Here is a 23,022-nt window from a genome sequence, read left to right as displayed (position 1 = left end):
ATGTGGACAGATAATGATTTATAACAAGCAAGGAAGAAACGTTGCAATTATATTTTTATGAAAAGGTCCCAGAGGGAATCGGTGAAACCAATACAAGCTCTGGTCTCGGATGGCCATAACGCAATCATTACCAGAACAAACTCTCTCCCATGACATGGAAGCAATTTTGATTGGCCGACCATACCAGCGTGAGCATAGCTTTTGTCCGCAGCAAATGAAGCGACAAATTTAATATTTGGGAGCGATGGATATTTAATTGGTTGATGAAGACGTGATATCAAACGATTGGACATAATCATGGTTATTATTTGTTTCCATGGCAATGGCATATAACTAGTAAATGCAGGTTGCAAAAGTGCATCCATTTTGACCACTATATTCAATAGGTGTGGTCCAGATTGCCCAAGTCGGCAGGGCTATTGCCTGATCCGCAAATGGCGCATCCGGCCGGATCTTATCCCAGTTTCCACAGCATCAAGCAACTAGGAGTACTCCTAGGGGACTAATACTTATTAGTCCCCCTAGATAGCATGCTGGTCTATCGCAGGTTAACTTCCCAAGCAAGCCTGATTCCCAATTACTCTTGGGTGGGGAGAAGTAAGTAGGCTTAAGTGCCTTGTTCAAGGACACAAAGATGAAACAGGGCTGATACATCCGAATGTCACACCTACTCCTTCGGGTTATAATGCCAGCACTGTTACAAAACCACTGGGGCATTTGGAAGTTTTTCTCTGGAACGGCTATCCACAACATCAGGCTCAGCAGATATTGGAATATGTCTGCCAATCTCTTTAAAACCGGCTCGAAAAGATGGCCGTGACGTCAAGCTGAATGGACCACGCCATGGGTATCGCATTTCTCGAAGCAAGATAATATGTTGGTCAATGAAAGTCGTAAGAGCACGAGGAAATTCAAGTCGAACAGTTGTTGAATATTTACAAGTTCGTGTTTCGCGCTAAAAGGTTTTGTGTGTTTTCGCCGCCACAGCAGAATACCAAGTTTAAAAGATCATTGATTCGTAATCTGACGGAATCAGCAAAGATCATTAGGCAGGGGTGCTAAAAAGAAAGTAAGAGCTAAGAAGTGAGTGATATTGGTGGCTTCCTACGAGTCGTGAATTAGACAGGAGAAGAGGCCCAATCTGTGGAGTGGGGTGGTCTCAAGGTTAAGATCTTGACCTCAAAGGGTTGTGGGTTCGACTCTCACCACCCTGCTTTTGGGCTTCTTCCTCCAGCATTCACTCAGTGAAACAGATGACAAACCACAATTCAAAAGTTCTGGCATCATCAATTTCATTTTCAGAAATCCATGAATGTTTAACAAGAAGTTTTCAGGCCTACTTTTGATTTTTCTCTGTCAATGCCCAAGTGATCTCAAGAACAGCACGTGACTGCAACAAAAATCACCTGTCTGCAACGCAGCTCACACACAATTGTCACTGACGACACCAGAAGTTAATCAGCAAGTTTGCCTTATCCATTTTTAACAATGATAATGGCTTAAATATCACATCAAACTAAATCTCTTACCTGTGTGTAAACAGACTTATCAAAGAGATAACTCAAATGAAATACTTAGAGGAATTAGGAGCAATAATAATGGTTTATTGCCTCCATTATATCGGACAAAATGCCATTAATTCTCTATTCTTATTCCAACTTTTCAAGTCTGATGACTTTCTGTCACATACGACGAGCCATTGTTGGAAATTTACTCAGGGTTTCTAAGCATTTGTTGAGAGAAGAATCAATGCCAACAGTTTAGAGGACTAAAAGATGTTTATCTTTCTTCCAAGGCCTGGCTTTATTGAAACACGTAGGCCCTGGTCGACCCTGTAGGCCTATGTGTTGGGAATTGTGAGGCATACTGACTTTTGCCAACAGTGACTGGAGATCAAGCCAGCACTTGGCCACAAAACACAGTTGGAAACCAAACAATGTCGGCCAAGAAATCAAAAAGAGTCAAGAAAAACACGGAACCCATTTGCTTGGCAGCGACTAACACCAAGAAAGATGTGAGCATTACAGCCGCAACCACTCCAGAGAATGACCGTTAGCATGACTGATTGTATTTACGAGGACGTAATCTGATTCGTCGCAACGGTGGAACAGTCGTGACTACTGTTACATCCGCACATGAGGGAATCAGTGAAACCACTTGGCTGCACGAATCGCCACCTTCGCTGATCGATCATGTATTGTATTGTCGGAAGGTGAAGTCGTCTGCTGATTATGCATAACATTTATCAACCCTTTCACACTGGACATTTTGGTCTTGAAGATACAGATAGGACCTTGCTGGCCCATCATATTGTAATCTTTCTTACTTTTTAATGAACAAGCCTCGTCGGAGTGACACCTATCGGCGACTTTATGAAACATAATCTGACCTAATTGGCCCTACCTATAGTCTCCCTTTAAAACATCTTTCATCTTGCTTTTTAATGAACACGAACACATTTCCTAATGATGCTGATAAAATCCGCCGCACGGATTCAAATCCTGCAAAATGTTTTCTTCTTGCCAGCAAAATACGTCCATCAAGAGCGTAATGGCTCCTTTGAGATGTGTTTCACAGCAGGAATCAGATCTGTGCTGACTGATGAGGCAAACACGGGAACTCTCGCTCATCAGTTTTGATAAGATTTTGCAAAAAAAAATCATTAAAGCCCAGATCCCTTGGTTAAAAATTTGGAATTTAAAATTGAATTTGAGATTCTGAAATTGTGCTTATATGCATTGAAAACAGATAAGCAATGCTGTTTCGGACATTGATATGAAATTATCATACATACTATGTCTCATCATGCTGGGGTCTATATTTACAGCGCTACGACCAAGTGTACTTCTAATTCCCAGCAGGCTTCGTGTAAACACTCTACAAGGACAAACCAGGCCTTTAAAACTTTGAAGCAAGGCATCTTTAAAAACCATAAACATTTGTAGAATGGTGCACATGGCGCGCTAAGCCAGATATCATTATCAGCTAACAATCTCGAGGAACAGATTCATTTTCGGGTTAACGAAGCCAGTTTACTTCATATGCCATCTAAAAGAATGTCAGAGTCGAACAAGTTAAAAATGATTTTTATTTCACGTTAATGAAGTTAGTTATCCCAGTTTGGTTTCTAAAGAAAACGATGCTTTCTAAGATAATCCACTTTGAAATCAGCCCCATTGTTGCAAACTACCACATTGCACATATCGTGGTGTAGTGGTGAAGGTTTCGGCCTTATGATCAAAGAATCGTGGGTTCAAACCATGCACTTTTCAATAGCTTGGTCCTTTAAAATGGGAAACAACCAAGCAAATGTCTACCTTGTGTCTTATGCAAGCTGGTGCAAGATTGATTTGAACCCACACCTACCCGATGTGGAGTCGATAGACTTAGCGCTATGCCACTCTAATACACCAGCCCGCGCAGGGCGTCACAACGGAACAATGTCATTCAAACGTGCAATGAGCTAACAAGCCCATCGGACAAATCTAGCATCATGTTAGTCCAGCTAACACTGAGTAAATGCTACTGGCCACAAAAATACCACAATGTGTCACAATCCAATTGGGAAACGGAGTGTTGTGTTAGCCTAGCTAACACTGTGTCAACGCTACTGGCAAACTAAGAATCTCAATCCTATCGGACAAACCTCGGGCTAGCTTAGCGTTGTGTTAGCCTAGCTAATGCTGTGTCAATGCTACTGGCAAACTAAGCATCTCAATCATGTTGGACAAACCTCGGGCTAGCGTAGCATTATGTTAGCCTAGCTAATGCTGTGTCAACGCTATTACTCAGTTAAAGACCACAAAGACAACGTATGAATTATGGATTCACCCGCGTTTGATCGGACCGCAAACAAACACATGATAAATTGGAAACATTAGTGGACAGCAAATAGCCGAGAGGGAATGGATTGTCCAGCAGCTGAATAATGGAGACCACCAATTATGCTGAGTCAGCGCTGGACAGATGGTTGACACTTCTGGCCTCCATCAACCACAGCAGTCTGATTTCTCTCCGAAGGAATCACTCAGTAGAGTCGTAGGCCCAACCCTGAAGATTATGATGTTCTATCAGTCATCACAATAGATACCTAAGCTACTAGAATGTCAATAATCAACTGTCATCTGTCGATAATGAGATATTTTATTCCCAGATCTATGCATGCCCCCAAGGCATTGGGAATAGAATGAAATCGCATTGGGGATATTCGTGTCCCCTTTCTGACCCTCGCCTATCGTATCGATGACTAACTAGGTACACGACGGAGGTGCTTGATCACTGGTGACCATGCAACGTCCCCGCAATCGACGGACCATTCTGTCCATGAAATCATAGCTGGCAATGTGTAACCTCCATTAACGAAATGGAGCTGCATGGATGATACCGACGCCCCTTTTCTGACCCTTATCAATGACTCACAAGGTACACGATCGAAGATGATAACGTTTGTTCACTGATGACATCAGTGTCTACAGAATAGTCGGGCAAGAATCCGATCTTTCCTGTTTGCAACAACAATTCTGCATGCATCCTGATCAAAGATGAGTGAAAAAATATGCCTCGGTGTTGCCACGATAATAAGCCATTTTCGCTTCTTCAACCCCTGGAGCGTTTTTGACAAATTACCTCAATATCGGGTTATTTTGGACCTGATGCCCATATGCTACTCAGCGCCTCAGAGAACTCCTTCACACATCGGAACAAGTGCCACCCAAAACTTTTGTCCGAACGTCAGACCCCAAATTCCAACAATTTTGACTGCGTACTGCAATGACTAAAATTAGCATTTCGTCCATTGAGGTGTACCCTTATGACCCCTCAACACCCAATTCTGGCTGATGAACTTTCGTTTGAATGAAGTGGGGTGTAACCTGTATCGTTAAGTGCCCCGCAGATGAGCTTATTGTTGCAGCAACCTGCGATAGTAACTGCAGCAGACAAAAATCTCTTGCAACTTATTGACTACGTACAGGTATTCAGACTCCACCAAGGCCCCATCTAACCGCTTCCTGTGAATTTGGACTTGGTGGCCAAATGCCAGGGCATAATTTGCAGGACTGGCCCTTCATGAAAATGAGACAGAACTTTTTGGCTGGAGCCAAATAAAAGTCAACTGAGAAAATTCACCAACTTTTGACAAACAGAAACATTTCCTGGCTTTACAGTCTATAATAATGAGAATGCTCCCTCGTTACCAAACCTTCAATTAATAATCTTTACTTATAACACTGAATTAGCCCAATATTCTCTCATTCTCATCAGAGATATCACACAGCGCCCCCTGGTGGGCCGCAAGATAAACCAATACCTCTAAAGCATCTAATCATCGGGAATTAGATTGCTCAAATTGATCCTGATTGGATATCAAACAAACCTATCAATAAAACTTCACTGGTACAGAAACGCTATCGCGATACAATCGTTTCTGCGATATGCATTACATCTTTCTTTGAGTGGTATAGATCAAAGTCATATCGACAATAATATGATTATGCGGATTGAATACTTTTTATCACCGCTCGATTGGGGTTGCAAATACAGTAGAACCTCTCTATTAAGGACACCCTCGGGACTGACAAGTAATGTCCTTTATAGAGAGGAGTCCTGATTAGAGAGGTGTCTGCTAAGCGAGGTTCCACTGTAGTTTTTCATACTAATGCAGCTCGTTTCTATTCATCTTTAACCACAATTTCTTTGACACCATAATCTGCAAAAACGTACAGATTTTTTAAACAATACTTATGTTTTAAGAGGCCATTCCTCAGCCACCGACTAACGCACAATTCATTTGCAGCGACGCTTCACATTTTATTGTTGAGCACGATTTCAGATGTAGGGGGCCAAGTCATGCTAGGTTACCATGGCAACAACTAACACACGGAGATGTTTTTGCTCATGATGAGTATTGAGAGTCTTGGAAGTGACAAATTATGGCAGAGATGTGGAATCGAATTACGCGTTCTGAAGCAACATTCTGCGACAAATAAAATACTGATCAACCATTTAGTCGAACAAATCTTATTAACGACCAAATCCCTTCACATCCCAGAATCCCTAGCAGTGCCCCTGGACCTGTCGTCGTCACGGCAACCTGCTGCACAAACAGACAACAAATCAGGAAATCGTGCGGAAATCGTGTAGCGCCTTTGAGCAAATACCCATTAATGGCGCAATACAGCGGTGGTCATGCGGGGAGTCACCACACGCACGCAGGTATCCCTTCGTGCCACAGGTTATATGAAGACCTTTCTGTGTCTCTTCTTATTGCAGCAAAAAAATCAATGTTGCGAGCATATTGAGAAGGTTTCAGTTGAGGTTTGACCCTTGGGTTCAGTATGAGTCACTTTAACCCGTGTTGTCACTTTAACAGACTTGTTTTATTTACCTAAGGTTGTATCCACATATCTGACTCCGATATTGAAATCAATCGACATTGCTAAAATGTGAATTAAACTTATAACCCTGCAGCCCTTTAAATTTATTTTGACATGAAAAATCACAAAACAAAAAGTCGTTGTTCAAAGGAATTTCAAACATTTCAACCTCTTTCATCATTTCCCTTCGAGCCTGAATAATATACTGATTTCAAAAATGGAATTGTTATGATATAGTCATTAGGATACTGTTACTACCCAGAAACATCCGTTTATTTTCCGATTTGAAAATTTGAAGTCGCTATTTACAGAAATCCGAAAAATTTCCCGATAAATCAACTTTGTTCTTTTGAACAAAACGCTTGAATTCAATAAAACAGGGATCAATTTTGTGATTGTTTTGCTAAATTGTATTCTGATGTTTCAATGTTGAATTAAGTAGTGGTATCTAGTAAACACATTGTGTACATTGAAACGTTTATTTACTTAAAAATCATGGTATGTTTATACAATGCAGTTCAAATACATTTCCTTTGAACATTTTATCTATTCAATATAGCAGAACCTCTCTATTAAGGACACCCTCGGGACTGACAAATGCTGTCCTTAATAGATAGGTGTCCTGATTAGAGAGGTCAAATTGAATGGAATGTACCAATTTGGGACCAAAACTAGTGTCCTTAATAGAGAGGTTGTCCCTTATAGAGAGGTGTCCGCTAAGGGAGGTTCCACTGTATTTGGTTTAGTAAACCTTCCTTCTTTGTATCTTCCTCACCCAAGCCCAGGATTCCACCAAATAAAGAGATTAACCCTTTGTTGACGGCACAATTATACGCTTGTGTGATCCTGTACCTGAACCAGACTAGAGTGTGTTTTCAGTCAGCAGTGTTGGTCGGAGGTAGAACAATGATTTGTTAAGAATAACTTTACTGAATCAAATGCTGTCACGGTCATTTGTGCTTGCTTTCTTTTGTATGTCCCACCAGCATGGCAGGCGATGATGTCACTCTGTGCTAGCCGTACCAATGTACAGAAGACCCAGTACCACCGGTGGTCACCAACACTGATGTACCAAGTAGCCCGCACACCAGCCAACAGTTGGCCATTACGATGCATCCAGTATCCTGCACACTATAGCCTGCAGACGTTCGTACCAAAAGGCTGAAGGATCACAATAATGAAATGAATCGAACTAACACGCACCCACCATTGACGAGACTATTGTCGGACCTGACACGTTATTACTAGAATTCTGACAACATGTTCAAAATGAATAAAGGCTCATGGGAAGTGTTGCTAGCAAGCGTGTGCAGTATGCAGACAAAGACAAAAGCAGATTTATCAGATCTAATTCGCAGCGTTGAAAGTTGCATGCTGAACAGTAAGTGTTTGGCTGCATTCGGTTTCCAATGAATTTCCGATGCACTTTATGCGAAATGTGCAATTTGTGCGACATCAATATGGTTGAGGAACGGTTGAAGAAAGAATCAGGCTATCTTACAACAATCTGGCTCTTAGCTCCTAGCTCCTTTCAAATTAGTGGTTTTAAACCAGCACATAAGCTCTTTGTATCAGGCCTAACCAATGACCTCTCAAAATCGGATTTGAAAACATAATATTGTTTCATATTACAAAACACTCAACAGACCATTCCTTTTATCCTTCTAAGTGGATTTTTACCATTTGTGATGTTTGAGTATTTTCGGTCAATTTGAGTCAAATGGGATTTAATTAAAGTTAGATAGCAATCTTCAACAGACAAATTACTTCCAATCACTTTAACGCTTCAGGGCCAGCGGTTTGTATCAAAGAAAATGGAACCCAAATTTTCAGACCAACACACAAACAATTTTCAAATGACTATAATTAATCACTTATGACCGTGAAAATGGTTTTGCTCCTCTCAGGTTTATTAAGAGCTCATGTTACCACTTGTTTATGTGTCTCTTTCTGTTTCTGCGTTCACACGGAACTTGAACCATCAACTTACTGATTCTCAACCAAACTGAAACGCTACACCATTTTATTCAGAATTTTATTCAAAATTCAACCGCCAATCCGAAGACCCAGGCGCTCTTCTTCCCAGTTTTTTATCGACGCTGGCAAATTTAATCAACGGTAAGCGAACCACTTTCTAACGACGTAAGAGCCAATAAAACTGATGGAAACACATTCTCGAATCCTATAATCGAATTCTTACACAGCATATTGATGTTGATAATGGAATTTCACGACTGCGCTAAACTCGGATCAAAAAGTAATCAGAATAAAAAGTACCCGAGGGCCTTTTCTTTGTTTTTGAGAAACCTGCGAGCGGAGAGATAAAGGTCTTGGCAACTCTAAGATCACTTACTGGTGAGATAATCTTTGCTTCGGGATGAAATGTGAAAGAACAAATTAGTCTTAAAACTGGATGCAAAATTAATTCATATGTACCCTAAAAGGGTCTGCTTAGGGTCTAATAATGCTGTGTTTGACTGAAAGGAACCAGTTGGGCAGGGATCTCCAATTTGCAAATTGTCACCAAATGAGGTTGTCAACCGCAAATTTGACTTTGCTAGTATACTGGTGGACATGACTTTGACAAGAGCGCAAAGGAGAAAGTTGCCTGATTTGGCAACAACTTGCAAATTAGGGATCCTTGAATTGCCTGAGTGGTTACATAAATGGGGCTCATGACTTAATTAAGTCATGAGAAATGTGGCTTACCGTATATGAAACACAATTCTGGCATGATTGCATCAAATCTCTACTCGGGCGAATTTCATGAAGTGAATTTCGAAAATGTACAGGATTTCATGCCTAAAATGGTCATTCATACTGATTGGCATGTTTCTGGGACAAAACAGTATTATTAACGGAACACTTGGAAATGTGTGTTCTGGACAATCATGAAGTCAAGTGCCTCTCTCATACAATATGAAATATTTCATTCATGAACAAAATTGTCACAGAAAAGTACTTGAATCCAAATGTGACTTCGCAGGTATACAAGATTTCCTGCATTGTGAAGGACTACAACAGCATTGGAACAAAAATATTCACTAAATATTCCTCAAATCTGCAAGTAGCATTGCTTGACACATAAGGCAGGATCCCGGAACAGAGAGCTGTCGCTGTTACAAGCTTTTTCGGGACACCAGCAGATTCAACTACCACCTCGTCTAGAATCCAGACCGCATTCTCTTTAATATCCCGTGTCAGCAACCCCAGACCTCACCGAACAGCGTGCTTCAAGCAGATTCAGGCCCTTTTGAGACCAAGAGGTGAGCTTCCCCTCCCCGAGAGCCTACTGCCCCCTTTCCCCAGGAACAAAATGTTAAGTAGCCCTGATAAAGTGATAGATCAGCCAAAAGAAGATCTCCCAGCCCACCACTCCAATGAATAAATCCTATGACATTATCCCGGCATAAAAACCCCTATAAATAATGAATACTGCCATGCGAGTGTCGGAGGACCCTATTATTATGACAGTATCATGTATTGGATCTCTCGAGTAGCAGTGACCGGTAATTTAGAGTCTCGAGAGTCGACATCAAGCTAACCGCACCAATTTGTGCGAAGATTAATCAAATCTTGGATGCGCTGCTCAAAGTTCAAAGATTTTTTTAGTATCTGCGATTTGTCATGAAATTTGCCAAAAGTACATTTGGTCGAGCTCTTTATAATATCAGCCACAGTCGGTGACTTAAGTTGATCCTTCTGTCGCATATAACAGCTATAATGATCACACGTCGCTGCAATATAAATCACTTGTTTGCAGGCACTGCAGGCTTGAAATACCGCAAGGATTCACCAAGCATACCATTTGATCACATTACACAAAACCAACATTTCACCTGTTTGTGAATAAGTGTTGGTCGATTAGGCCTCAGGTTAATACCCCTAAAGACGTAATAGGCTTTTACGAGTAAATAATATCACTCTTGACCACCAGGTGACCTCGCAAACAATCGTAAAATGAGGCACAATACAGCACCCGAGGGTGTTTAACCGCAGAACAGAGAACAATTTTTTTCTGGTCAATATTTTTGACGACAAAGTATGGATTATGATGGCTGCTGAACTCTGTGAAACAGGTCTTTAACTTATGCTCATCGAGACGAAAATGTGTCAATTCAGATCAATTTAACCAATAATAAGCATGAGGGGAAATATTTTTATAGGATAAATAGTTGTTAGAATCATAAGGGGTTTAAAAGAGAGAGAAATAACTTTGGGTAATTTTTTGTAGCGAAGAATGTGTTCAAGTATTGGCGATCCTTGCTTTTGATTTGAGCACGTCGGCCCTTCCTGAGTTTCATCACATTTTTTGGATGGATGCAAATTTCTCCTCACGGGGAACACTGAATTTCCAACCTAAAGAATGATTCTACCTTATTACCCACACAGAATACAGTGGAACCTCCCTTAGCGGACACCTCTCTAAAGTGTCAACCTCTGTATTCATGACACTAGTTTTGGTCCTAAATTGGTTGTTTCCATTCAACTTGACCCCTCTAATCAGGACACCTCTCTATTAAGGATAGAACTTGTCAATCCCAAGGGTGTCCTTAATAGAGAGGTTCTATTGTACATGTTTGAAAAGGGCGTCCCTAACACAGAGGTTACGTTGCACAACAAAAACAGTTTGTTGACATTCGTGAACGCCATTCTGTATCGCATAAAAGTCCATTAATTTTTAATGGCATCGGCTTTTTAATGCAGCATCCGGCTCTGGCTGCAAACGGATATGTCGGTAAGAGTACTGATAGTTTAATTTAACTCTTTGCCACCCGATTTGCCATTCAACGAGCACAACCGCCCTAAATCACTGCATGTGGTTCTGGCCATACCTCAGATGAGTGTTTTTCGAGATTGTGAAGATCGTGTCTTTTACTTTACATTGATGTGCCCTATGTATAAATGCAGAACCTCTCTATTAAGGACACCCTCGTGACTGACAAATGCTGTTCTAAATGGAGAGGTGTCTTGATTAGAGAGGTCAAAATGAATGGAGACAGCCAAATAGCGACTTAAACAAGTGTCCTGAACAGAGAGGGTGTCCTGAATAGAGAGGGTGTCCTTGATAGAGAGGTTGTCCTGAATAGAGAGGTGTCCACTAAAGGAGGCTCCACTGTAAATTAAACTGATATGACCCTTGTCACTTGAAGCCCTTATTATTCACATGGTCAATTATCTTACGACTTCCATCGATTTCCTAGTGTCCATGAGAAAAAACGCCTTACGGATAAACAACTGCCCTTTTGATGATTAAAAAACATGGGCAGAACTCCAAGGGACCACACCCAACACAGCAAAGGTCTTTGAAGATGCAGAAATCATTAGAAAATCTCAGTAAATGATATGGTATTGAGATGCCTACACACATATATTTGTGTTGGGACACAGGATACAAAAGCAGGGATGCCAAGGCAAAAAGTCTGACATTTTTTTCCTGAAAAAATCTTGTCCCATGATCAGCACTCACTCGCACAAAAACGCATCTCAAATGCTTATTTTTCATCCAATTTTGAAAATTCAAAGATCCACAGAGAGCTGGGACAGAGATCTCTCCATCCCAGCTATTAAATCCAGAATTCAGTGAGAAGAAGATAGTCTAAAATTTGCCTAAAATCAGAACTTCGACAACCCTGTAAAAGGTCTGTGGTAGTCATCATAAGTTAGCTTTCACAAACCTTGCAAAAACAAACGACGAATTGTGAACTTTCACTGAACAACTACCGGGTAAACGTGTCTAGTTGGCCACCAAAGAAATTCAAAATTTGTGGTTATAAGAAAGTTTTGAGGTGTGAATTGGCAAAAGAACTTTGGCAAAAGAACTTTTCCAAGCCCTTCTCAGAGTAACAGATGTTGATGAGCAAAGAAACTAATTTGCAAAACGTAAAATTTGTAAAACCTCCCTTTTTTCCAAGAAACCAATTCCTATTCACAATACGTGAGAGTGTAAAACTTCCGATATTTTTTCAAAGCATGAAATTTGTATCGGCTCTTATGACTGCAATCATCGCACTTCAAGACCAGGTGAGCCATCACAAATGCCGCATGTAGTTATCTTAGAGGATCTTTTAAAGGTGCTCCCTTGTCATACTGGCATGTAATTGTGCAAAATGTCTTCAAGGGAGTTGCAGTGCAGGGGAAATGGAACACAAAAACTGTCCACAGTTACATCTGAAACAGTTAATTGATACAGTTTTATCCTCAGTTTAACAAGAATCTGCAATTCAAATGATATGACGACAAACGGTGTTTATCAGCTTCATTGGGGGTCTCCCATCACATTGTTATATCCCACAGAAGGCTTCCCCACTCCAGGCTATTAGACGTCATCGCCTCAAGCCATGGGGTTTGGCCAACATTCCAGTCATACATCCCCCGCAAACCAACAACTTCAATCGCTATGACCAGTGATAATAATCGCTGCTTTGTGCAACAAAAATATCTCTCATCTGCGGGTAAAACTTGTTATCACTGAACTTGATACTGATTGCAAGTCACTGCAATCACCAATCGTCACTAGCACCTGCAATGACCACCACGAACAGGCAATTTTTGTTGCATATGATCAAGATCGCAGGTCGATGTGATTTAAATCGCCAGTTTGTAGGACTATTTAGGACGACAGATGCACATGCTGGGTCTAACACCTTTGGATAATGTCTCATATTCAGGACAACAGTAAAATAAATCGGCATAAAAGCCCACATCCGCCTCCTAAAGTATCTTAAGATGTTTCTTCATAAGCACAACATGATGTACGCCACCTTTTTTCCAATCGTGAATTGTTAATCAGGTTGGCGTCTTCTCCGTAATTATACCAGTAACGACGCATTCAATCACCCGAGGACATCATTCATACTCGAGTGTTTGATGAAAAGAATGTCACGAGAGGTGGTATCAGATTGAGAGATTTTTTATTGCCGCAATAAAAATTCAACTCTAAGGCATGATGGTGTCGAACATATTCTTCAATGCGATGATCTTTAATCTCCAGGACTATGTCACCCAACAAGAATGCCAATCACTGGAGCAGAACTATACCGTATAATTCAGTTGATATGTAAAAACTCCGACAAAAAAACGGCAGTAACAAGACATATACAAATAGATCTCATTTCGCCCCACAGTCCCGCCATTATGAGAATTCTAGGTAATTTCTGGCAACGCTACTTGGCTGGAAGCGCCAAACATGGTCCCCCACCGTGCATCTCAGAGGCCCATTCAGGACCACCAATCAACAACCAGTAATCACCACACTCGAAATTGTCCTGAATGGTTAATAAACCATACAGGGACAAAACCACCACTTAATGTCATTTTCAGGTCAATGGGGCGTATTGTCCAAACTCAACAGGGAAACCTCTTCATGCTGAAAATACAGGCTACTGGAAGTAGGAAAATAACTTAATTCGAATTGTAAGGTGAGGAGAGGTGATCTGTCCTTGTGTAAGGCTATTGGGCATGCTGGCCTTGGGTCTTGCATTCGTAGGCCCACAGCCAACAATACACAATCATCCAGGGATTCGGCAAGTTTGCTTGCATTCAGAAACCACCATGCAAGTGCCAAAACATTCTCCTCCGAAGTTACAAATCAAACCGAAGACAGGAAAGTTTAGCTTTCAAAGTGCCCTGCAGACCAGCAATTATTATTGCTGCAACCTGCTACAATTCTTACTGTGATAAGCAATAGAATATCGCTTGTCTGCAGGTAAAACTAAAACTATAGTAGTCGCTGGATTTGATGCTGATTGCAGGTCAGAAAATCATGAACATGAGTGTTCTAAATACCGACCCTCTCCTCTGATAACACGACTTATCCTTAGCAAAAATAGACCTCACTCAATCGAAAATAAAGCCAAGTGTTGACTTTATAGTAGCCTACAATACTCATGTCTTTAATGGTTTAAGATTTGTAAAACAAATAAAGCCTAGACCCCAAGTCTATCAAATGCTTAGGTCAAAGACTCAGTAAATTTGTTTTACTTTCATGGCATACTGGAGATATTTGACAGCTAAATATGAACTACCTTAGAAATTAGGACTTTGTTGGCGAACCGAATACATCAAAGTGAAAATTGGCATGAATTTGGGATTAGAATTTCCTGACTGATTTGATAATTGGGTTGCAGTTTGGTGTGAGAAGCATATCTCAGGGTTTAGTGCCTGTGGTGTTGACATTGTCTAGGCTGATTAGTGTTACTTATGCGACAGCATGTTTTTTGGTACGAATTAGTTTTTTACAAAGCAAATCAGTGTCTCGACACTTTTCGGATGTTAAGCCCACCTCAGGCAAGATGGTGAACATGGCGGTGTCCGGAAGGTGCCAGTGTAACACACCTGATCAGACACCGCAAGTGGGGACACCTAAGACTGGCCAGTGTTTCAGTGGAGACAAATCTCTGGGGATCCATGGAGGAACAAGAGATGACAGCCAGGTTTATTAGAGACGTAGACCAAGTTCTGTAAATAGCAATAAGAGTAAAGCTAAGAAGACTCACTCGTGAATCTACCTTCTTTCATGAGGGAGGGCCAGATTCGTGAAAATGACTCGGTCTCAGGAAGGTGCCAGAGGAATACTGAATTTTCTCAAAGACAACTTATTCAAACTTGCATTTTAAACTTGGTAAGTGGACAATAATCAAGAATGAATTTGAAAACCTGTATCTCCATAATAATGTACTTTTATGATCTGATCATAAAGATCAAGGTTTGAAACACTGTTCTAAAACTCCCGACTCAATCAGAAACGGCTGTAAATCTCATTGACACAGATTGAAATGATCATTAACCTTGTCTCAGAATATGTCAATTGCAATCGCAATAGATTTTTAAATATCTGTTAATTTCACCTGATGGAATTGGTTCATGATGACGGGAGTTGTTTTGACAAGCCAGAAACATTTATCTCATGCTGCATGGAGACTGATGGTGTTGATTGCAATGAGAGGCATTTTTTCCATGATCTGAATTCAATGTCAATTTAAGATTTTGAGTGTTCTTGAAGTTATATAACACCCAAGCAAGTCACTTATCCTGCCCCTCCCCTCCCCCCACATGCTAATGGAAGATGCAATGAGACCCAGACATTTTCATTAGACTGTGATAGTGGCACCTTAAACTGTCCCCCTTTATCCTCAACTGGTCGAACATGGAAGAAAGAAACTAAGAAAATGCAGCAAGGTTTTTTCTCCTTGCTAAAAAATTAGTTGAACCCCCCCCCCCCCCCAAATCATTGAGCAAAATGAGAACATTGGTGGATCCTCTTCCAATGATTCCGTTCTCTTTCTTGTTGAGTGTTCATGAAGTAGACATATCTGGTTAGCCTACTCGTACATGTATAATGGCCAAGTGCCAAAGACTTGTCAAAGAAAGCTGCATTTTCTCATGACTTCCTCCCATTCATCATGCTGATAGCTTTCCTGACCCAGACACGCATTATCAAATAGAGGCTTTGTTCATTTCAGCAGTGCAAAGCCACCATGAAACCGCCGGCCTCGCCCCCCCCCCCCCATCCAATAGCCTCACCTACCCCCCTACCTACAACCCTGGCTCCACCCATCCCCTCACCTGGACAGAAAACAGGAAACAGTGCTCCAAAGCACACCACAGACAAGTGATTTTTATCACAGTGGTGTCCAATATTTATCGCACGGGATGAAAATACTGTGCATAGTCGCAGAGGCGACGTTTATCACAGGTGCATGCGACAATAATCGGTATCAGCTGTGACCTGTGACAAATATTTTTAACTCAGAGACACTCTCTGAACCTGCAGACAAGCAATCTTTTATTGCTTATTGCAGCGATGATTATTGCAGTTTGTTGCAATAACAATTGTCCATCTCCACAGCTCTTTAGACAAGCAATTGTGGAAGAAATATTTCACCCCAACAGAAACAGGTGGGCATATACATGAAACAGGAACTCAAGTATTCATCATGGAACATATCCTACATCCTCCGCGTCTCAGTTATACACAGGTAAACCAAAATACAACGTGCTTCAGAACGCATTCAAAACCCAGCGTGCTAGAGGCTGCCAGCCTCCTCATCTCCTCCTCATGATGGCGGTATCTTCCCTGAACCTGTATTGAAAGCCGCTGAGAAGAAAAACAGACCGACGGATCTTATTTTTACAAGCTATAGATTCGTCTGAAACTATTCTAAGTGTTGGCTCCAAGAAAGCATTCTGCAGATCCGGCTCCGTGTGCTCGTTCTGAAGCAAGAAGTTTGCCCCTCCAGGCTGCGCATATAACAGCCTCCCCTCTACAGGGCGGATCCACTAGGAGTCGGAAAAAGAGAGGCGTGCAGTGCATTTTTCATCCAAATTCCTGATGTGTTCCAAAATATCATGGTCAATTTCAAAGAGTTTTCAGGAATTAGGGGGGGCGTGTGTCTTGTGTGCCATCCCCCTTGGATCTGTGCCTGCTCTCGAAATCCTGGCTACGCCTAGGCCTATTAAAAGTAGTTTTCTGCTTACGCTTCAACATGTTGATAAAGTAAACAGATGAACATTCAAGTGTGTGTAGCATACTGGCTAACATTCTTGGCACTCATGTTTGCCAAAGTATAAAATCCTTGCCTCCGAACCTGTCTATAATAAAAGATGCAGGTACACCACCCGCCCCCATCTGTACACCGATGATGCATCTCTTTGAACATGCTCAAGATTCGCCTGATCGATGTGGACCGCGCAGGTATGGATGAAATAAGCTTCCACCTGACCTGAACTTTTCTCCCTGGAGAAACAGGAAGCTAAGGATACGGTAATATATGAAAATTCTTCGCGAAGACAACCGCCATAAATCAAGTTTTTTTCCGAATGATTAACTACCCTGATAAAATATCGTGACCTTTGCTACATGTATAAATATCAATCAGACATTCCACTTAAGATATCACCACCGGAATATATTGCCGCCACAAAAAATGGGACGCTTAGTGGCTGATCAACTTGGAGATTAGGTCACTTACTATCCAATAAAAACAAGCTACATTTTAGAACGTAAAGTGTCAATGGCAGTGAAGTAGAAGTTTTGAACTGAACACCATCGCAAAGAACTGTCAGGTCAAGACCAGGACTGAAGCACAAACTTGGTCGATTGAGAGGTTTAGAGGAGAAAGTCAGTTAAGGACACAAGGATGGACCAAGAGCACTCCTTCAGAGAGAGAGACATTTTGATATAAAACTTATTTCAGGGCAATTCTGTCGTTCTACTGACAACTTTTAAATCTAAGAACACTTGCCCTTCTGGTAACTGCATAGAAAACTCAAAATCGACCACTGGGTCGCAAGTGGAGAGGAGTCTAGAAGTCACCAGTCATTAGAAACCAGAACTTAATTCTCTGGTACACTCAAGGCAACAACGATGGTAGTGAATGTTATATTTCATCCATCAAAGTTATTTCGGTCTGACGGATGAGGATCAACACTCCATTTTTATGTTTTTATGTTTTCAGAACCTGATTTTGTTATAACTCAAGAATGCCCCACATAATAGTGTGATTACCTTGAGTTAGAATGTTTCACTCTGGAGTACCTGTGTGTTGACGGTTTATATAGAGTTCCATATAACAAGTAGGAAGATCGTTACGTGGAAATGCACAAGCTCTTCAAAATATCCGAGCCGAAAGATTTTTATCACAATCGGGAGGTGGGGAGGGGGGACTCTGAATAGGAACACTGAGTTTGTTGAAAGTAGAACAGTATCGAAAGGGTGTGGAACTCAAGGTAAGAGATGAGAAACATGGAATGATTTGCAAAGGTAACACTCACTAAAGCTGGAATCCGTTATCGATTAATGAGGTAACACTTGTTAAAGCCTCATTTCGTAAAGGTAACACCTTAATGTGTGCCTTCATCCTCTGCTGCGGCAAGAAATAGGCCCTGATTGCTAAGGGATTGGCCTCAGTAATGATCGTTAAAACCTCGTTTGTACCAGATTGTTTCTGTAACATCTCGATGAAGACCATCCCGCGAATGCAACTCGTAGATACGCAGGTTTCAACGATGAGGAGCTTGATAGCCTTGGTTAACACTGCTGGCTATCACGCAATAGGGCCTAGTAGGGTCGATCCAGGGATAACCCAGGACTGTTTCTGGATGAACCACTTTGGCTTCCAAGGAACTAAAATTCCTGGCTGTTTACAGCCCTTCAAATGAGAGTGAGACCAGTGTGAGAAACATATAGCTTGCATGACCTCTACCTCTGGCCAAAGACGGAATCACCAGGCCTAAGCTCAATTGGTGCCTAACCATGGTGGTCAAATCATATTTTACACCAACCCAAGCAGTTATGATTGCCAGACCAGAATGGCTGATTTCGAAAGGAGGCACAGTGGGCTCATATTATGTACGGCTCACTGTAATGAAGATGTTTTAGAATTGTGCATCACAGCTCACAACCATGTACAACCATGGGTGTTGGTCCAATCAGTTACTGAGATCACTGAATGAAGTTGGTTTTATTTGATCAGCTTTCAGTTGTCTTTATAGTGTATCTTCAATCTCACTGGCAGGTCACTTAACAGGCTGTGGCGCCTTGGAAGATCAGATCTACACAACATGCACAACCAGCCTCAAGTATAGAGAAAAACTACCAGACACGAATTGGCCTGAATATTGATGAGTTTGAAAGGTTTTGGTGAATGTGATTGGAATGCAAGGCTTCGATTAGTGCAGGTCATCAAAATAACAATGCTTTGTTATCATTATAAAACATGTTTACATGTACATTGTACTGCTGCTTGTGTTTGTAATTAATGGAGTGTAAAACTGCTTAGAATAGATTGCTTGATCACATATGTAAAGGAAATGTAAGGAGTATGATAAGGTGGGACAGTTAGCCTTAGTGTAAATGTCCAGCTATCTTATACACTACAGGCTATTGAATTAAACCATGTCCATAACTGTACCTCTTTACCTTATATTTACATGGAGATGACCAGGAACTTTTGTCAGCCAACTACTTCAGTTTCAGCGATCTAACTCCTAAGACTGTTTCTGAATATTCAAGTCATAAGCTCCATGAGGTACATGTATATAGTCTTTCGATGTCCATCAACATGTTCTATTTGGATAGACAATTGATTGGCTGAAACACCAAGCTGTCCAATGCGATTGGTCATGATTCTTCGCATTTGTGTCAATTTTTGAGGAATGAATTGTCTTAGATCAGTGTAACAAGAGTACATGTATATCGCTTTCAAATGAACAACAAAACGCCTCCATTTCATCAGCAAAAACATGCCTGTCGGCAAGACGCCAGAAAGCCAAGGGAAACGGTACCAGGCAAACCTTTCACATCCACCCAGCTCCCACCGGAATTCACCTCTCACACAAATGAGACAGCGTCCTACTCGGAAGCCACTCTCGTTCTTTCAAGACCCGTCAATATAGCAGGAATTTCCAAGATGTCGAACACACCACGCAGAGATTCATACGGCACAGTAATGCCTGGAGATCTGCTGAGGGCAAAGGTTCTCACTCTCAACCTTTAGTTTCCTGCAGATGAGAGACTTTTGTCACCACCATCTGTGATAATGATCACATCCAACAAAAATCTCACGTTTGTAGTGGTCATCACAGGACCTTGCAACAAGAATCGGTGATTTGATGGCTGCGAATGTTGCTAATGGCTTTTTATAGAGCTGCTTTGACCTAATTTTGGTCCTATCACCTTTTGAGTAAAATACAAGTACTTTTTATTTCCGCCTTGACATGATTTCTGTGTCATTTCCTGGCTCCAATGCCAAGAGTGACTGACATGATTGAGTTGTTTGCCACTTCAACTGTAACCTGAAGGTTATCTCGAGTTTATATCGATTATAAGCAACCAAGTCATCAGACCACAGAAACTATCGGCAGTCTCCTCAGCCACTTCAACTTGTTACCAGAATGTTTCGAGCTCTTTTCCTACTAAAGAAGACTGTTCATTCCCTGAGGGCTATTCATAGCTGCTTAGGGAAATTTGGAGTCCTGAATCATCTATCTAAATCGTCACTTCATTTACAAGTATGATACAAGTATTTTCAATTTCTCCTCTTGACATGATTTCTTTGACGCTTTCCGGCTCCAAGAGTGAGCGACATATTTGAGTTGATTGCCACTTCAGCTGGTGACAACCTGTTCAAGGTTATCTGAGTTTACATGTATATTGATTATAAACAATGAAATCTTCAATGAAATCTTCAGACCACCGACAATGACACTTTTCTCAGCAGTATGATCTGGCCTTCTCGGCAGTATGATCTGGCATTCTCGGCAGTATGATCAGGCCTTCTCGGCAGTATGATCTGACCTTCTTGGCAGTATGATCAGGCCTTCTCGGCAGTATGATCTGGCCTTCTCAGCAGTATGATCTGGCCTTCTCGGCAGTATGATCTGGCCTTCTCGGCAGTATGATCAGGCCTTCTCGGCAGTATGATCTGGCCTTCTCGGCAGTATGATCAGGCCTTCTCGGCAGTATGATCTGGCCTTCTCGGCAGTATGATCAGGCCTTCTCGGCAGTATGATCTGGCCTTCTCGGCAGTATGATCTGGTCTTCTTGGCAGTATGATCTGGCCTTCTCGGCAGTATGATCTGGCCATCTCGGCAGTATGATCTGGCCTTCTCAGCAGTATGATCTGGCCTTCTCAGCAGTATGATCAGGCCTTCTCAGCAGTATGATCTGGCCTTCTCGGCAGTATGATCTGGCCTTCTCGGCAGTATGATCAGGCCTTCTCGGCAGTATGATCAGGCCTTCTCGGCAGTATGATCTGGCCTTCTCGGCAGTATGATCTGGCCTTCTCGGCAGTATGATCTGGCCTTCTCGGCAGTATGATCTGGCCTTCTCGGCAGTATGATCTGGCCTTCTCGGCAGTATGATCTGGCCTTAACGATCTGATCGTTTGATTGATATAACATACAAAAATTGCTCTCGATGTGGATTAGAGGAATTATAGGAATCATTTGAAAAACCGACTACGACGTTCGATTTTCTGGTGGTCAGCAAAGATCACCCACGACAGAGCCAACAATCTCCGGCATGCATGACTTTACACTCTCAATCCTGATAGAAATGTCAAGCATTTTTTATTGGACGTACGATTTCACTTGAGAAAACGTCTTGACAGAAAAGGTTTCAAAAACACGGCATTTAAAACATACCACTTCACAATACCTCGTTACATCATTACGCAACAAGACAAAGCACATAAAATCATCAGTCCGAATGTGCGTTAAATATTTTGAAACGTTGAGAAGGGAAAGGGCAAAATATTATCATACCCTCCCTTCTAACAGGATCAATGTTACTGCTATTATCAAGAAATGGCGATAAATATTTTCATTCACTCTACCAAGGTTTGTTGTTCTAGAGATTTTGCGTGTAGCCTACCTCTTGGCTTCAGGTATTCTAATATTATCACTGGTCAGAAGAACAACTAGCTTGAGCTTCTTCTGTTTTGAGTTTGACTGGTCAAAGCCTGAAACCATTGGTCGTCAAGAACGGGCAGTGCGATGCAAATTTGCCTCTGTTCCCGATAGCTTTTCTGGGAGAGATGTGCCTAAGTTGGTAATCAGAGGATATTCCTCCAGGATGTGTTCTGGCATCTGTTCAGAGAAACCACTTTAATTCACAGGTGGCAGATTCACACAGGTCCAGTTTTCTAGATGTTTGTTGAGGCGGCAGTGTCCAGCTCATGTCCGGGCGGCAGTGTCCAGCTCGTGTCCGGCGGCAGTGTCCAGTGTCCGGGCGGCAGTGTCCAGTGTCCGGGAAGCAGTGTCCAGTGTCCGGTGGCAGTGTCCAGTGTCCGGGCAGCAGTGTCCAGAGTCCGGTGGCAGTGTCCAGTCGGAAGATGGCAACTTCTCTCCAGGTCGAGAAAGCTTTCATCTACATCTAATTCCTCCGTGTCAGCAATAGGCCTATCTGTCTGACCAATTAGCCTCCGGTCATAGGCCTACATATAAAGGTTAAACTGTGTTTAGATATAATGGGTATCGGGTGAGCATAAAACAGTATGTTACTGTTGGATTGTTGGTTTTTGGCTGAAGAAATGGGACATCATACCATTTTACTAGTGGTGATTGTTATTTTGAGGCAAGACTTTGTGATTGGGTGACAACACTTCTGTTTTGATAGTCATGATCATGATGGACAGACACTAAATGGTTGGGGATTCGTAAAGCTAAGCATTTTGGCTTAGGCCTATACAAGCTACTATTGTGAATGTCCTTGAGCGTTGAGGTCTAAGTCTCAAAGTCAGTTGTTCCAGCACTCATCACTTCAGAGGCTCCATGCCAGAGTTCTCCACAGGGCTTTTTCTAGGTAGGGTGGTACCCTTGTAACTATTCATGAAGTTTTGCCAGAGTGCAACACGGGGTGGGGTGGCCAACAATTTCAAAGACAAAGGTAGTGTGGCCCAAAAGAAACCCTTGACAAAATTCTAGAGCAAGTTACATTTTGTAGATTGTAGGGGTGGCAGCTTCCCAGGAAGAGTGGTAAGCTGCCAAGGTATTAGGGAAGGCCGTTCTGACAGATGGCCTTGAGGAGAACACAGCCACCCAACATGCACCTCAAATTTTACATCCCTTGCTATGAAGATAATCCTGGGAAAATGCTGGACTATCTTCCTGTGATCCAGGTTACAGGCGGCACCAACTGCCCACT

General features: G+C 41.8%; 1 protein-coding gene across 2 annotated transcripts in view; it reads right to left on the bottom strand.

The window, feature by feature from the left end:
• Positions 1-23,022, bottom strand: part of LOC135492028 (low-density lipoprotein receptor-related protein 4-like) — a 60,780-nt gene that overhangs the window by 35,427 nt on the left and 2,331 nt on the right. The gene's annotated exons all lie outside the window — the stretch shown is intronic.

This window comes from Lineus longissimus, chromosome 8 (genome assembly GCF_910592395.1).
Source record: "Lineus longissimus chromosome 8, tnLinLong1.2, whole genome shotgun sequence".
Classification (NCBI taxonomy): Eukaryota; Metazoa; Nemertea; class Pilidiophora; order Heteronemertea; family Lineidae; genus Lineus; species Lineus longissimus.
The sequence above is the reverse complement of the archived record's forward strand: the minus strand, read 5'-3'. Positions and strand labels throughout refer to the sequence as shown.